Source organism: Ranitomeya variabilis, chromosome 3 (assembly GCF_051348905.1).
Source record: "Ranitomeya variabilis isolate aRanVar5 chromosome 3, aRanVar5.hap1, whole genome shotgun sequence".
Taxonomy (NCBI): Eukaryota; Metazoa; Chordata; class Amphibia; order Anura; family Dendrobatidae; genus Ranitomeya; species Ranitomeya variabilis.
Genome location: NC_135234.1, coordinates 447539274 through 447558086, shown reverse-complemented (window position 1 = coordinate 447558086; position 18813 = coordinate 447539274). Strand labels below are relative to the sequence as shown.

General features: G+C 44.2%; 1 protein-coding gene across 2 annotated transcripts in view; it reads right to left on the bottom strand.

Annotated features, from left to right (window-relative positions):
* Positions 1-18813, bottom strand: part of CAMKK1 (calcium/calmodulin dependent protein kinase kinase 1) — a 558925-nt gene that overhangs the window by 463453 nt on the left and 76659 nt on the right. The window lies entirely within an intron of this gene.

The window sequence follows — 18813 nt, the reverse complement described above, 5'->3', positions numbered from 1 at the left end:
AGACCCTTTTTCTGTTTGATGTTTTCCTCATTGTTTATTATGTTTACCCCCAAAATATTTTCTAATCGTGGAGATCAAACCTATCAAAGCAATTTATGAATGATCATAACCCCTCTATGAAGGCAATTATCATCAACTTAATATTTGCTTCCCTGGACCCCACACTGTCACATGAGACACTTAATAGTCTGTCTGGGCAGTGTGGGCAGCAGTAAGAGGCAGAGATGTAAGCATTAAAGGTAATCAGCACGTTTTTGCTATGTAATAGGACACCATGACGTTGGGGTTAAAACACTGAAAATTTAATCACCTTGTGACGAACATTGCTGTGACTAGCTGGTCTTGTGAGCCCTGACCCAACTTCACTCCCTTCTGTGATGAGCACCTCACGGTCTACAGCTATGTGCATGAGAGCCTGGAGTGGGCGTGGTTAGCTTTCTCAACCCTGCTGCATTGCTAAATCTAAAAACTCTGTGTCACGGGTTTTCCGTAATAAAGAGGAGTCAGAATACCTCGCTGTCTGATTTATCTTTCTCCTGTGCTGACTAGAAGCACTTCATATTAAATGGTGCAGGTTTCTTCTAGCAGTGCAGGGGTTAATCTGCTCAGTTGAGAGCTCTTGGAAGCTTTCCTGCATTAATGCTCTCTGCTGTTTACTGTTAGCCACTACTCTCTGCTATACAGTACAGACCAAAAGTTTGGACACACCTTCTCATTTAAAGATTTTTCTGTATTTTCATGACTATGAAAATTGTACATTCACACTGAAGGCATCACAACTATGAATTAACACATGTGGAATTATATACTTAACAAAAAAGTGTGAAACAACTGAAATTATGTCTTATATTCTAGGTTCTTCAAAGTAGCCACCTTTTCCTTTGATGACTGCTTTGCACACTCTTGTGTTGTGTAGAAGTCTGGTGGATACACAGATGATAGTCCTATTAAACAGACTGTTAGAATTTGTATTATGGCAAGAAAACAGCAGCTAACTAAAGAAAAACGAGTGGCCATAATTACTTTAAGAAATTAAGGTCAGTCAGTCCGAAAAATTGGGAAAACTTTGAAAGTGTCCCCAAGTTCAGTGGCAAAAACCATCAAGTGCTACAAAGAAACTGGCTCACATGAGGACCGCCCAAGAGTCACCTCTGCTTCTGAGGATAAGTTTATCCGAGTCACCAGCCTCAGAAATCGCAGGTTAACAACAGCTCAGATTAGAGACCAGGCCAATGCCACACAGAGTTCTAGCAGCAGACACATCTCTAAAGCAACTGTTAAGAGGAGACTTTGTGCAGCAGGCCTTCATGGTAAAATAGCTGCTAGGAAACCACTGCTAAGGACAGGCAACAAGCAGAAGAGACTTGTTTGGGCTAAAGAACACAAGGAACGGACATTAGACCAGTGCAAATCTGTGCTTTAGTCTGATGAGTCCAAATTTGAGATCTTTGGTTCCAACCACCGTGTCTTTGTGCGACGCAGTAAAGGTGAACGGATGGACTCTACATGCCTGGTTCCACCGTGAAGCATGGAGGAGGAGGTGTGATGTTGTGGGCGTGCTTTGCTGGTGACACTGTTGGGGATTTATTCAAAATTGAAGGCATACTGAACCAGCATGGCTACCATAGCATCTTGCAGCGGCATGCTATTCCATCCGCTTTGCATTTAGTTGAACCATCATTTATTTTTCAACAGGACAATGACCCGAAACACATCTCCAGGCTGTGTAAGGGCTATTTGACCAAGGAGGAGAGTGATGGGGTGCTACGCCAGATGACCTGGCCTCCACAGTCACCAGACCTGAACCCAATCGAGATGGTTTAGGGTGAGCTGGACCATAGAGTGAAGGCAAAAGGGCCAACAAGTGCTAAGCATCTCTGGAACTCCTTCAAGATTGTTGGAAGACCATTTCTGGTGACTACCTCTTGAAGCTCATCAAGAGAATGCCAAGAGTGTGCAAAGCAGTCATCAAAGCAAAAGGTGGCTACTTTGAAGAGCCTAGAATATAGGACATATTTTCAGTTGTTTCACACTTTTTTGTTAAGTATATAATTCCACATGTGTAAATTCATACTTTTGATGCCTTCAGTGTGAATGTACAATTTCCATAGTCATGAAAATACAGAAAAATCTTTAAATGAGAAGGTGTGTCTTAACTTTTGGTCTGTACTGTATGTGTGTGCTACAGTGACAGCTAGCTGGAGGTTGGGACAGTAGTAGTCCCATCATCCAGCTACTGTGTTCAAGTGTAAAAAAAAAAAAAACACATACACACGTATACAGTACATACATATAGACATACAGTACATACTCACCAATCACCTAGTCCCCGAAGCCCTCGATCACCAAACCATCAGTATACTCCCTGATCCGATGTAATGCATTTAATAACGAGTGTCCAACGACGATCTCCCGTGGAGAGCTGTCACATCGGCAGATGCGACCACTCTCCAGGGGCTTCGGGATACAATGACGGAAGGTATCCTTCCGCACTGTATCCATCCGCCGCTGTGAGTACAGTATAGTTCATACTGTCACTTGTGGCACCGCTGCGTAGGAAAACTCTCATTCTTCTGCACATCCATCAGGGAATCAGATCAGCCACATTCATTGTAGACGCCAATGGGGTGCCAGATAACGCAGCCAGATCTCTTCACATCCGGTTTATCACATTTATAGTCTATATTTCTTATGTCGTTCTCTGTAAATCTGGTAAAATGTACAAATTGTTAAATTCTGCTGTTCCATCTGTTATATCGGCACTAACTCTCTACGCCCAAGGGAAGGGCGATCCTCCAGCCATGGTTTCCTAGAGGTTTCCACCACAGGGGTTTTTCCTCCCTTGAGTGCTGGAGGGTGACTCTTTGTGAGTTGGGGGTTGTGCTATTTTCGGTGTCATGGGAATTTAAATAAAGTTGAGAACGTTTGACACCTAATTCCAATGCTCCATGCATTTATTTTGTGCTTCTGTCTGATTCATTCTGTTTTGGAGTTGGCGTCCATCACACATCACTGAATCCTACGTCTGGACATCTGCCGGCCGCAGCACCTGCGAGTGTGCACTCATCCTCAGAGTAAGGACACAGTGAGTATTTGGGGCAGTAATTTACATTAGCATTTGTAAGCTAAAACCAGAGGGAACAAGCACAGAAAAAAAAAACGGAATTTCTGTCATCTCTTCTGTGTTTTGGATCCTCTCCTGGTGTATGATAACTAATACTGATGCAAAATATAATCATGTAAGAGAGGCCTAAATCCTCGCTGTCTGACCTGACGGTGTGAGCTGCAGTTAAGCAAATCTGGTTAAAAAAAAACCCCTGTGCCCCGATTGCTGTTTTAAAAACAAACTGTCCTTTCCTCACCCTCCCCAGGACAGACTGCAGCATATGATCACTTCTATGATAACCGCCTCCCTATCCGCCCTGCTCTTCACAACCAGCAGCTGCATCTGAGTGTGACGCGCTCATTTAGGCAGAGTTCTGCTGCATATTTTCATGCAAAAAAACCCAAACATATTACAGCACATCACAGTTCCAGCAAAGTGGATGGCATGTACATAATCAAAAAGGCAAAAAAAGTCAACTCACCCACAAGAAGATCAACGCACGGAGACTTGTGATGGGCGAGAGGTCGGCAGAAGCAAAAAACACTGATCAGCATTAGAGTCTTCTATTAAAAGCCAAACTTTATTGTGCAAAAATAGAGAAAGGAAGTCGCAACTTCATCTCTAAGAACCATTAAAAAATGATGCACATGTGTTTCTTACTCATTGCATGTTGCCGCTTCTGACATGTATGGAAATCTCACGCCCCTTGGCCTTTTTTATAACACTAAAGTATGTGAAATGCATTGAGTTTTTGAAATCTGCAGCTGTCATTTTCTCTTGCAGTTTATATGTGTTTTATTTGTGGGTTTTCCCCATAGACATTAAAGAGATGCAGAAAATCAGCAAATAAAAAATGCATGTATGTTTCTATTGCGATTCTGCAGCAAAAATGGATGTAATTCATGTGACATTGGCAATGAAGCTGTATCAAAGCTCAGCAGAAGAGGAAGTGAGGAAGTGTGCAAAACAAAGTAGTTTTATTTAAAACACGATATACAAAAAAAATTATAAATAAATGTGATACAAACACATAAAATAAACAAATGCAACAAAAAACCCACAAGTAACCTAATGTACCTAATTAAAGCATGAAATACTGTAGAAATTCTGCAGCGTCACAAACTCAACAAATAATCACTGTGGAAACATGACCTTAGGGGGTAATTCTGCCGATTGTGAAATATGGGGTGATTACACACAAGTCTGCTGCCAAAGGGAGAGAATTTGAATTGTGGGGGTTCTCCAGCTAAAAACAAACAAAATATTTTGATATAGTCTCTTGAAAAACGCTGGGGAACATAGGGGGGTCCTTTATCCGTGACCCTCGTGGTCAGTGGTTACAAGGGACATGCCTTGCTTTCCCTCTGGATGGCTGTTATGCCCTGCAGTAACCGACAATCCACGGATATGAATAAGTGCTGTATATAATAAATCCATTCGCTAGTGGTGCTAAAAAACTGAACACAGCACTGAGTTCCTGATCTTCCTCTGGCAACAACTTATGTTTTTGTTCCCACCTAATTTGAGAGTAGCATTGTATGTAGACAGAGTTCCTGATTCCAGTGTTGTGTGTGTCACTGGTCTGCTTGCCGTAGTTCTTATAAAATTACTGTTTTATCAGCAGGAGATTATCATTACAGGACTAGTAAATCTACTGTCATGAAGTCCTACATATTCAAGAGCTGTGCATATCCACACCTCCACCATTGATTGGCTGCTTTCTGCTTATGTACACAGCAAGCTGCCAGTCAGTGGTGTGGGCGGAGTTATTCAGAGCTCAGCAATAGAGAACTGCTAGATTTGCAGCATATGAAATAGGGATTTTATCGAAACTGCAGCAAGCAGCTCAGTAAGTGATACATCACTGGAATTAGGGTCTCTGGCCCTACATCACGCTGCTCTCAGATGGAGTAGCAAAAACGTGGTGATAAATTTCCTTTAATGCTCAGCAAGGACTAATCATCATCTGTGATATTTTTCATACTTTATCCTCCTCTGCCTTTTTAAATCCATTGCAAAAATGATGTAATCATGACCAGAGAATGCTTACTCAGCTGCCTCAAATAACTGAAATTAAAATACATTTTATTACTTATCAAGAAGAGGAAAAAATGACGACATCTCTTTGAAATGTGCATTTGTAAAATAATTACTGTCCCTTGTCTAAGGCCGGTTTCACACGTCAGTGGCTCCGGTACCTGAGGTGACAGTTTCCTAACGTACCGGAGCCACTGACACACGTAGACACATTAAAATCAATGCATCTGTGCAGATGTCATTGATTTTTTGCGGACCGTGTCTCCGTGTGCCAAACACGGAGACATGTCAGTGTTCGTGGGAGCGCACGTATTACACGGACCCATTAAAGTCAATGGGTCCGTGTAAAACACGTACCGCACACGGACGTTCTCCGTGTGCCGGCAGGAGACAGCGCTCCAGTAAGCGCTGTCCCCCCCACATGGTGCTGAAGCCGCCATTCATATCTTCTGTGCAGCAGCGTTTGCTGTAAAGAAGATATGAATAATCCATTTTTTTAGTGGTATTTCGTGTTTAAAATAAAGCTCCATGTCCCCACCCCCTGTGCGCCCCCCCGCTGTTCTGAAAATACTCACCCGGCTCCCTCGTTGGCTGTCGCTGCTTCCTGTCCTGGCCGCACCTTCTACTGTATGCGGTCACGTGGGGCCGCTCATTTACAGTAATGAATATGCGGCTCCACCCCTATGGGAGGTGGAGCCGCATATTCATTACTGTAAATGAGCGGCCCCACGTGATCGCATACAGGAGAAGCTGCGGCCAGGACAGGACACTGCGAGGGAGGCGGGTGAGTATTTTCAGAACAGCGGGGGGGCGCACAGGGGGTGGGGACATGGAGCTTTATTTTAAAAAAATGGATTATTCATATCTTCTTTACAGCAAACGCTGCTGCACAGAAGATATGAATCGCAGCTTCAGCACAATGCAGGGGACAGCGCTAAACTTTAGCGTTGTCTCCTGCACGGTGCGTGTGGTACCCAGTGGGCACACGGGAGGCACACGTGTGCCACACTGATGTGCCACAGAAACGCAGGGGCACACGGACACGGATAATTCCGGTACCGTTTTTTTCCGGTACCGGAATTATCTGGACGTGTGAGACTGCCCTCACACTGCAAATCAGCCTGAAGTTAAAGGGGTCAGATAGATGTAGCGACATCCGCTGGAAGCCTAAACCTCACACCTGGATGAAGAGGAGGACTCTAATCCCACCTCCAACTTGGAGGACTGATTTCTATATCCTCTGTGTCCTTTAGATTTCATGTATTAGTGTAGGTACTTTACAACACTTTGGGATTTGGTTATGAATCAATAGTATATATCCTATGGGAACGATCAAGCTAGAAATAGGAGGAAACCACTAAGGCTAAATAGAGCTCTAAGGGGCACAATAAGTGACAAAAAGAAAAAGTTTAGGGAATTAAAGCAAGTAGATAGGGGTGAGGTATTAAATAATTAAAGAAAAAATAAATTATGTAGAAAGAAAATCAAGGCAGCAACGAATTAGTCAGAGACTCATTGCCTAGGAAAGAAAAAATAATTCAAAATCATTCTTCCAGTACAGAAACAGTAAGAAAATAAAAAATTATAGTATTGGCCCCCACAAATAAATCTGGGGGAAACTGTGTAAAAGGATGAGGGAAAAGCCAATCTACTAAACGCCTTCTTCTCTACTGTATGCTCACAAGAAAATCCCATGACAGATGACATTATCAGGGATACCATAAGTTTTCCATTAAATGTCACCTGCTTAACCCAGCAGGGAGTACAGCGCAGCCACAAAATCACTAGAGTGGAAAAATCAAAAGGCCCGGCATACACCCCCTGACATACACCCCCGAGTACTGCAAGTATTAAAGAAGCACTCCTCCCATCAAAGTTTTTATACTCTTAAGATATTGCACTCATATTATATAGCACTGTGCACTTACGATTGCTCATTTTGCTCTTCAACTCAGCTAATTCTTCTCTTTTCCATTAGGTCTGTGATTAAAAACTGACTCGCTGAATCCTTCTAAGCTCTATATAGAAACAGGAGATCAATTTTCTCTGCACAAGTAATGTGTCACTAAAAACGTCTATGACAGGCAGGGGGCAGGATGAGGTGCTGGGTAAGGGGTTGAAGAGGGGAATGATTCATGAAGGGACAAGAGACTTCCTGTTCTACATTCTACATAGATCATAGAAAAGAGAAGAAATAACCGGGTAGAAAGGCAAAACGTACAATTGTAAGTGCACAGTGCTATGTGTGTTTTGTTTCTCCTGTTGTTGACCCGGCTCATATCCCCATCCTGTCTGACTTCCCTGCTCCTGAACCTGTGCTGCCTGCCCCAACCTCAAACTGTCTGACCTCGTCCTTGTCTTCGCCCTCTTGTACCTGGTACCTGCACCTCTGACCCTCCTGTTGGCTGCTGCAGTCGCAGGGACTGGCCTTGAGTTGAACCTGGTAATTACATTCACCTATCAGTGTTACAGACATATAGCAAATATGGTACCAATATTCATGAAGGGGACAACATCTGAGCTTGGAATTTATAGGCTGGTAAGTTTAACCTCTACTGTGGGCAACATCTCTGAGGGTTTTCTAAGAGATGCTGTCCTGGAGTATCTCGATAAGAAGAACCTAATTCCCCAATATCAACATATGTTTATGAGGGATCTGTTCTGCAAACTAATCTGATCAGATTCTATGAGATGGTAAGTTCTAGATTGGACCAGGGAAACACAGTGGATGTTGTCTATCTGGACTTTTCAAAGTTATTTGATACAATGCCACAGAAAAGGTTAGTACATAAAATGAGAGCAATGGGAGCAGGGGAAAATATGTGTAACTGGATTAAAAACTGGCTCAGTGATAAGAAACAGCAAGTGGTTATTAATGGAACACACTCAGATTTGGTCACTGTTAAAGGGAACCTGTCAGCAGGATTGTACATAATGAAGTACACACAGTGTCACGTCGGCGCTGTTATACTGAATAAAATGATACCTTGGTTGATGAAATCCGTCTTGTGGTTGTTGTTTAATCTTTATTTTCAGTTTTGAGTTAATGATATGCTCGTGCCCCGAGTCGGGGCTGTGGGGGTCTTCATGTGGTGCACTGACTAGGTATTCATAATGCAGACTGCTGGCAGGTCACTGATCCCTCACTGACCTGCCCCCTAGTTTACATAATGAATATACTAATGTGTGTAATTGAAAAAAAGCATGTCACAATCAAAATGCGGCGCTTGCGCACTTTCACTTATCTGTTAGTGCCTATTATCTTCCTGTGTTTCGAAGAGAAAAAAATCACCATCAATATAACTCCATTTTGTTGTAGTGTACATTGGTGCCGATGGCGCCATATTGATTGTGATTTTTTTTTTCTTTGAAACACAGGAAAATAATGAACACTAAACGATAAGAGAAAGTGCGCAGGCGCAACCATTTTGATTAAGTGATATGCTTTTTTCAAATACACACATTAGCATATTCATTATGCAAATTTGGGGGCATGTCAGTGAGGGATCAGTGACCTGTCAGCAGTCTGCATTAGGAATATATAATCAGAGCACAACATGAAGACCCCCACAGCCCCGCCCCGGAGCACGAAAATCTCATTAACACAAAACTGAAAATAAAGATTAAGAAACAGCCACAAGACGGATTTCATCATCCCAGGTATCATTTTATTCAGTATAACGGCACCGACCTGACACTGTCTGTAGGTTACTATGCACAATCCTGCTCACAGGTTCCCTTTAACAGTGGGGTGCCACAGGGATCAGTATTGGCAGGGGCGGACATATCGCCATCATATAGCTGGGCCCAGAGTTGGAGGGGTCCAGTAACATTGGTGCACATCCAGCTGAAATGTATTGCAATCCAGGGAACTCGCTGGCTCCCTACCCTGCCATATACGCCACTGGCCAATCAGAGGCTTGCAGCTTACATCGGCGTGCCCGACTGGGGGAACATGGCAGTGACATCATGTGCCATGGCTTACATGCCGAAGATCATGCGTAGCAAGATGGGAGCAGCAGAGCAGAGGAAGGAGCTGCTGGACAGAGGACAAGCGTTTCACCCAACACGTCCTCCGGCACACCAGGGAAAATTCCTTCTCACTAATGTACTGCTGCTCTTCAGTGTGTGGAAGTTACGTACCGCAGACTACTCCTGGCTGGCCGCAGGTAATGATCATGCTGTCTGGCTGAGGCGTCAGCTCCTCTTTAATCTTTCACGTGCATTATGTAAATATGAAGAAAAGGAGGTCACATGGGACTCGTGGAAGAAGGGGTGCGGTGTTGATCATTGCGCAGTGGAAGAAGCCAGGAGGAGACACCAAGTGACACAGCGGCCCTGTGCAGGTACCAGCCCATATGGTAGTTGCCAGAAATGACAGAAGACCAGCCCGGCCCTGAGCAGGGAACTGTCATGTCGGACGCTGTTCAGACCAGGTCGTCCGACAGACAGCGGTAATTCTGCTTTTGACCACTATTTACTCATTGGCGTCTGCTAGATTTTGTCTAGCTGTTCCGGGGTTAATTTACCTGATCCTCGGATTGGAAGCTGGGCCATTTCCAGGGCCTTTAAATAGTTCTCCTGATCATTGGGCGTCGCCGATTATAGCTTCTGTCTTGCATTGTTATCTCGGTCTGGAGTGGAGAGCTGGTTGTTGGAGTATCGTTGCTGGTGGTGTATATTCCTTCGTCTTATTTACTCCTTCCTATATTTGTGTTTATGTTGCCCTGCACATTTATAGTGTATTCCTGAGTGTCTGCGGCGTGGTGTATATTTTCCTTTATCCTTGTCTGTGCTAACTGTGGGTATTTAAGTATTACCTCTTCACTGGGTGGTGGGTGGAAGTTTCAGCCTAGGGCTGAGCTCAGGAGTTAGGGTGAGGTTCGAGGCCTGAACATGCACACCATCAGTGTAAACTTCAGGTAGAGGGTCAGTCAGGATTTCCCTAGTCTTAGGGAAATTGCAGGAGCCCGGGTAGCTCTCGCTCACCTAGTCTCTCCCTGACAGGAACATGGATTAGTGATTCCACTCCAGTGGTGAAATAAGGAAAAAAACACTGAAGTAGTGCTTTAAAATAATTACATTATATCTCAAATAAGAACAAACAACTACTAAGCAGTCATAGAATCCAAAAATGACAACTTTATTATATAAAATATAAAACATATTACATCAGACAGTTGGGCTCAACGGGGCCAAAAGATGGTATCCAGATAATACCCACATACAAAAAAGCCCAAGGTATGGTATGTCCCTGGTATAAGTCATGTATAGATATATAGGTACACCAGCAATACACTAAAATGTGGAACATGGGGGTGTCTATATAGTACAAATATCACAGCACAGTAGCTTATAGAACGATGCATCCCCTATTCCTATATTTTAGATCACAAAACATCTCTCCATAGTACCTCGTCAATGAAGACACTGACACCCAGGGACACCCTTTCCGGTAGCCGAGACCCTGGAGAAATTCCGACTCTGGGGGGGCGCTATACACTTAAACCTCAGTGCCGTTAAAAAACTTATCGGCGGTCGTTAAGGGGTTAAGTGCTGCCTCTTTTCTGCTCCCTGTCGATGTTTATCTACAGGCCTGCAGCAGTGATATACAATCTTCAATACATGACCACTGCAGCCAATCACTGGCCTCAGCGATCTTGGTTCAACTGATTCAACATGATTATTGAGGCCAGTGATTGGCTGCAGCAGTTTTGTGTTGTAGTCGGGACATAGCTGAAGGCTTGAAACTAAAGTATGGAGGGGACAAGCAGGGAGTAGGTACTGGTTGAGACTTCAACAGGAAATTAATGCCTATTTTAAAGCATTTCCTACTTTTGCCCCAGTTTTCCCAGAAAATGGACATCGGCTTTTATTAACAACTATTATGTTACACTGGTAAATGAATTGCTACAATATTTTAATTTTGTACTATTTTAGGGCCTACAGAGGTCCTAAAGAGTTTATACATGAAAAGACTGAACTCTGAGGAAACAATAAAACCATCTCATAGTTATTATTACGAAGGTGATGGAATCTCCTAAAATAAACGTAAATTGTAAAATTCAACTTTCCCTCCATCAAAATACAAAAATGTCAAACCAATTGAAAATTGTAATTTGTTATGAATTATATATATGCAGACTTGATTACATTAGTTACTCAATTTATAGTATTTAGGAAGCCTTTGAAAGACTTTGGAAGATGAAAGCATACCCATGTTCCTAAGCCATCTGGTCCTCCTGAGATCCATCTGGATTCATTAAGAATAAGTCAAAAAGACAATATGTGAAGCAATATGTGACAGGATGACATCACAGTGAAAATAGATGCTCAGGACCGGTAAAGCAATGACTTTTTATCTAATTGCTTGCAATACATAAATCAAACATAAATCTTCAGAGAAAAACATTTGTACATTATTAGTATTATAAGAGTCATTATATGATGTAAAACAGAACAATGTACAACTAAAAACAAGTACTTCACTTTTAGATACAAAGTTAAATAAAATGGCTCTATCACTGACATTCTTATTACTGTTTAATTAGTCATTGTACAATATAAAATCGTACAGGTGCAGTCATTTAAGCTGCTGTGATGGAACCAATAGTGCCCACAATTCCTCTAATAAATAGTGTGAGATATTTATTAAGACAAATACACCAAAGACTGCAGTGCAAAAAAAATAATAGTGTATATAACTTGCATCCCATTTAAAGGTACATTGTCAGTAGAATCAACCCTCCTAAGCCGTCTATATGGGCATGTAAGTCATAGGAAGCAGAATACAATGATATCACATACAGTGCCTTGCGAAAGTATTCGGCCCCCTGGAACTTTTCAACCTTTTCCCACATATCATGCTTCAAACATAAAGATACCAAATGTAAATTTTTGGTGAAGAATCAACAACAAGTGAAACACAATTGTGAAGTTGAACAAAATGTATTGGTTATTGTAAATTTTTGTGGAAATTCAAAAACTTAGAAGTGGGGCGTGCAATATTATTCGGCCCCTTTAACTTAATACTTTGCTGCGCAACCTTTTGCTACGATTACAGCTGCAAGTCGATTGGCGTATGTCTCTATCGGTTTTGTAAATCGAGTGTAACAACTCTGCCGGCATCACTGCATGGCCTTCCATTCCCCACCTGCCTGTTACATCAACTCACCCCAGGCCATGCTGTGAGATCTGTCTGCTGCCGGTTCCATGCCACGTGCTCCATGGCCACTTACTCTGTGTACACTTCCTGACTGTGTGCATAGGGGGCGGCGCCAGCAACTCCCATTCTTATTGAGACTGTGTGCACCTCCCTAAGGTGTCCCTGGCCAATAGACCAGAGGCCTCTGATACTTAAAGCGAACCTGTCACCCCCAAAATCGATGGTGAGGTATGCTCACCGGCATCAGGGGCTTATCTACAGCATTCTGTAATGTTGTAGATAAGCCGCCGATGTTACCTGAAAAAGGAGAAAAAGAGGTTATATTATACTCACCCAGGGGCGGTCCCGCTCCGATGGGCGTCTCATGTCCGCTCCGGCGCCTCCTATCTTCATTCCATGATGTCCTCTTCTTGTCTCCGCACCGCTGCTTCGGCGCAGGCGTACTTTGTCTGCCCTGTTGAGGGCAGAGCAAAGTACTGCAGTGCGCAGGTGCCGGTAAGGTCAGAGAGGCCCGTCGCCTGTGCACTGCAGTACTTTGCTCTGCCCTCACCAGGGCAGACAAAGTACGCCTGCGACGAAGCCGCGGCATGGAGACCAGAAGAGGACGTCATGGAATGAAGATAGGAGGCGCCGGAGCAGACCTGAGACGCCCATTTGACCACGGACCACAGCGGGACCACCCAGGTGAGTATATTATAACCTCTTTTTCTCCTCTTTCAGGTAACATTGGGGGCTTATCTACAGCATTACAGAATGCTGTAGATAAGCCCCTGATGACGGTGAGCTTACGTCACCATCGATTATGGGGGTGACAGGTTCCCTTTAAGGCATCTTCACCCATTGGAGGATGCCTGAGCAAACTATTTCCCTCACTTAGCACTTGCTACTGAGTTGCCAGGTCGTGTCTGTTAACTGTCTCTGAGGGCTGCAATACGCAGGCCTTTATCTGTGTTCCATTACTTCTGTGTCTGTACTCTGGTCTATGTCCGTTCCTGTTCCTTCTTTGTTTATTTACCATTCTCACTCTGCTGTGTTTACCTCTGCGTTACCTCTCTGCTCTGCTTGCCACTATCAGTGGCTCTGCATCTCTCTGCTCTGTTCGCCACTACCTGTGGCTCTGTGCATTTCTGGTCAGTTGTGCCACAACCTGTGGTTCTGTGCCTCTCAGCTTTGCTCGCCACAATCTCCTCCACAAGCTCCTGCAGTTCTGGCTCTTGGCGTTGCCTCCTGCAGTTCGTTCTTGGCTCCGTCTCCAGCATCTCCGCTCCACCTCCAGCGGCTCCGCTCTTGGCTCCGCCCCCAGCTGGTCCATCCTTAGCTCCGCCTCCTCTGCCTTCTCCTTCTCTGCTCTTAGCTCTGCCTTCTCCTTCTCTGCTCTTATCTCTGCCTTCTTCTCTGCTCTGCTTTCTCCTTCTCTGCTCTTAGCTTCACCTCTTGCTTACTCCACCTCCTGTGATCCTGCTTTGCATCCGCTCTTGCTCTACCTCTGTTCAGCAACTTGTTGTACAGGTCTCTACCTGTTTCTTTATGTTCTCCAGTCTGAACAGGCTCTTACCTGTTTCCATACACCCACCTGTATACCAGTTCCTACCAGAGTATCAGCCCTGTCTGCCAGAGTGCCAGCCATGCCCGTCTACCCACCTGTATCTCCGTCAAGCCAGTCTGCCCATCAGGACCTCTGCTGTACCCGTCCGTCAGCCAGTGTCACAGCCGTGCCTGCCTGCCTGTGTCTTGTCCCCGGTGGGATCAGCATCCACAGTCAGACTCCCCCCTGGAGTGGTACCTGGTAGCTTCCTATTGCACAAATCTGACCTCACCATCAGAGGCTCTAGCAAACACCTAGGAAGCTACTTAGTTACGCCCCTTCCAGGGAAGTTTGGTATGTGGTCCAGTGGGGCCACACCCCCAGACGACCGAGCCAACCATTCTCGGCATGAGCATTACATCGAGAGACTGAAATTCTTGCCCATTCTTCCTTGGCAAACAGCTCAAGCTCAGTGAGGTTTGATGGAAATCATTCATGAACAGCAGTTTTCAGCTCTTTCCACAGATTCTCGATTGGAATGAGGTCTGGACTTTGACTTAGCCATTCTAACACCTGGATACGTTTATTTGTGAACCATTCCATTGTAGATTTTGCTTTATGTTTGGGATCATTGTCTTTTTGGAAGACAAATCTCCGTCCCAGTCTCAGGTCATTTGCAAACTCCAAGAGGTTTTCTTCAAGAATGGTCCTGTATTTGGCTCCATCCATCTTCCCATCAATTTTAACCATCTTCCTGTAACGCGGCAAGCTGGGAAAAAGCTAGGAGTGAACCCACTGGACCGCAACAGCGAACCTTCCCTGGGCGAGGGGACCAAGTAGACCACCCCCTATACAGGGAGTGTTAGGAGCAGGCCCTGGGGAGACTACTGCTACGGCAGCTGGCACAAAAGAGAATGGGATAAACAGAAAACAGAAGAAGAACCAAGAAGGGGACGACTAGGCTGGGACAAACGGGCAAAACGAGAAAAAACGTACAGAGTGAGGGCGGTAGATGGTAAGACAAAAAGACTAGAGAACTAGGAGAGGTGAGAAAACAAACCAGCGGACAAGGTGACGGTACGGACAGGTGGCAACGCAGACGTACGGGAACTCAGAGGGTATGGAGACAGAAGCAGGCTGGAGCTGGAAGGAAACAAAGGGGAGAGAAAGGTTAGTCGGAGGCAGACTGGCAAGGGAACCAAAGTCAGAATGCTGACTGCAGACAGAGCGCGGAGGGACAAGGGGCCAGAGTCACTTGCAAGGATACAAATGAAAATCAGGCACCGCCAAACGGAAGAGGCGGCCTGATATGCAGAGCAGCAGCATACCTTCCGGGTCAGGGTCCTCCAGGAGCATAGAGAGGAGCAAAGGAAGCGGAAGAATCAACGAGTGCTGTGTGCGCGTGCGCAATTGGATCAGGAACGCGCGCGCACCCGAGGAGAGAAAGAGAAGGGACGAACGCGCAGGAGACCGGAAGCAAAAGGAGATGCAGAAGCGCGCCGGGACGCCGTGGACTGGTGAGTATGAGAAGACACCCGAGGCAGCGCTGTGGACCGGTGAGTATAGGAAGACACCCGAGGCTGCGGCGGTGCAACACTTCCCTGCCCCTGCTGAAGAAAAGCAGGCCCAAACCATGATGCTGCCACCACCATGTTTGACAGTGGGGTGGTGTGTTCAGGGTGATGAGCTGTGTTGCCTTTACGCCAAACATATCATTTGGCATTGTTGCCAAAAAGTTCGATTTTGGTTTCATCTGAACAGAGCACCTTCATCCACATGTTTGGTGTGTCTCCCAGGTGGCATGTTGCAAACTTTAAACAACACTTTTTATGGATATCTTTGAGAAATGGCTTTCTTCTTGCCACTCTTCCATAAAGGCCAGATGTGTGCAGTGTACGCCTGATTGTTGTCCTATGGGCAGACTGTCCCACCTCAGCTGTAGATCTCTGCAGTTCATCCAGAGTGATCATGGGCCTCTTGGCTGCATCTCTGATCAGTCTTCTCGTTTGAGATGAAAGTTTAGAGGGACGGCAAATTTGCAGTGGTATGATACTTCTTCCATTTCAATATGATCGCTTGCACAGTGCTCCTTGGGATGTTTAAAGTTTTGGAAATCATTTTGTATCCAAATCCGGCTTTAAACTTCTCCACAACAGTATCACAGACCAGCCTGTTGTGTTCTTTGGTCTTCATGATGCTCTCTGTGCTTCAAACAGAACCCTGAGACTATCACAGAGCAGGTGCATTTATACGGAGACTTAATTATACACAGGTGGATTATATTTATCATCATTAGGCATTTAGGACAACATTGGATCATTCAGAGATCCACAATGAACTTCTGGAGTGAGTTTGCTGCACTGAAAGTAAAGAGGCCGAATAATATTGCACGCCCCACTTTTCAGTTTTTGAATTTCCACAAAAATTTAAAATAACCAATACATTTCGTTCAACTTCTCAATTGTGTTCCACTTGTTGTTGATTCGTCACCAAAAATTTACATTTGGTATCTTTATGTTTGAAGCATGATATGTGGGAAAAGGTTGAAAAGTTCCAGGGGGCCGAATACTTTCGCAAGGCACTGTATCTGTCATCTGACATGTTATGACAGAGAAATCTATGTTTTTCTTAATATGTAAATAATCTGTTAAAATCTTTGGGCGGGACATAGATCTCCTTGAGACAATGCCTCCGGAGCTTATTTTAAGTGAAAGTAGGTATTACCACTATGAGACATGTAATGACTAACACTTTGCTCTCCCGATCTCAATGCAGAGCTGAGTGTGGTTGTAACTAACACAGGACAGCAGAGCTGAATTTTATCTCATTACAAATCACACTTGCAGCTGCACCTCTCCTCTTCTGCTGTAGGCTCAGCTGCAGAGCTGTGTCTGACTACAACTAACACTTCTTTAGCTTTCACATCTCACACAGCCAGTGAGGGGCACGTAGAAGGCTATAGAGCAGAGGCAGCAGCACTGCGAGAGAAGAACTACAACTGCGATTGTGTTTGTAACGACACAAAATTCTGCTGTACTGCCTCTCCCCTTCTCACTGGCTGCCTATGAGATGAAAGTTGAAGAAGTGTTAACTGAAATCAGGCATAGCTCTGAAGCAGAACTAAAAGCACTGTGAAATGATAGCTGCAACAGTGGATGTGTCTGAATGAGACAAAGATTAGTTATTCGAAGTGTGATTATAACTGTCAGTCATTATATGTCTCACACTGGTAACACCCCCTTTCATTTAAAATAAGCTCTGGAGGCAGATTGGCAGAGATCTCTGTGTCCAGCCCATAGATCTTAACACCTCATTTATATATTAAGAAAAACATGTATTTCTATGGCATAAGACATCAGATCGCATATATCAACGTATCATTTTTTTCATCTTCCTATGTCCTACATGCCCTTATAGATGGCTCAGGAGGGTTAATCCTACTGACAGTTTCTCTTTAATATATGTTCTAGGTACACTCTTTGTGGCTCAGTCAGCATCTGAATGTGGCTTGAACACAACAATGTGGGCAAAGATTTAAATAAAAAATATTAAATTAAACTAAGTCAACCAATAAATGGCATAAAGTTTGCTGAATTGTATAGACACATCAAATTTATTATCAAGAAAGGGCCACTGTGATAAATCTGGTGCACTTTTAGGCAGTCTTAAATATTGGCTGTCTAAATATTAGTCAGGATTACTAAATCTCCCCACACTTACAGTGGGGAAAATAAATATTTGATACTCTGCCGATTTTGCAAGTTTTACAACTTACATAGAATGGAAAGGTCTGTAATTTTTATTGGTACACTTCAACTGTGAGAGACAGAATGTAAAAATTAAAGCCAGTACATCAATTTGTATGATTTTTAAATAATTAAATTGCATTTTATTGCATGAAATAAGTATTTGATCACCTACCAACCAGCAAGAATTCTGACTCTCACAGATCTGTTAGTTTTTCTTTAAGAAGTACTCCTACTCTGCACTCATTACCTGAATTAATTGCACTGGTTTGAACTACACGGGAGGACCTGGTCAATGACCTGAAGAGAGCTGGGACCACAGTCTCAAACATTATCGTGGCCAGGCCCATTTGAAGTTCACCGGCAACCATCTGGATGATTCAGAGGAGGCCTGGGAGAAGGTCATGTGGTCAGAGGAGACCAAAATAGAACCTTTTGGTATCAACTCCACTCACCGCGTTTGGATGGCAAAAAAGGATGAGTACAACCCCAAGAACACTGTTCTAACTGTGAAGAAAGATGGGAGAAACATCATACTTTGGGGAGCTTTTCTACAAAGGGGGCAGGATGACTGCACCATATTGAAGGGAGGATAGATGGGGTCATGTATAGTGAGATTTTAGATACCAACCTCCTTCCCTCAGTAAGCATTGAAGATGGGTCATAGCTGGGTATTCCAGCCAGACAATGACCTGAAACACACAGCCAGGGAAACTACAGAGTGGCTCCTTAAGAAGCATCTAAAGGTCTTGGAGTCGCCTAGCCAGTCTTCAGACCTGAAACTAATTGAAAATTTTTGGAGGGAGCTGAAACTCAATGTTGCCCTGAAACCTGAAAAATCTGGAAAACATCTGTATGGAGGAGTGGGCCAATATTCCTGCTGCAGTGGGTGCAAATTTGGTCAAGAACTATAGGAAACCCCAGACCCGGGCACCCGGGTGCCCGGGTCTGGATCTCGCGCCCTCTGTTCCCCATTATTTGGTTGTTTTCTGATCTTGCTTTTCTTTATTTCTCAGCTGATGGTCAGTGACTGATTTCCTCTGGAGATGAGTAGCAGCCCTGGAGGCCGGAGGTCGGAGCGCAGCATCACGTCCGGATTATGGAGATGAAGATTATATTCTGTCTGACGATAACATAAAATAAAATCTGCCTACGGCGTCAAAATAAAAAAAAGAACTATAGGAAACGTCTCACTTCTGTAATTGCAAACAAAGGTTTCTGTACCAAATATCAA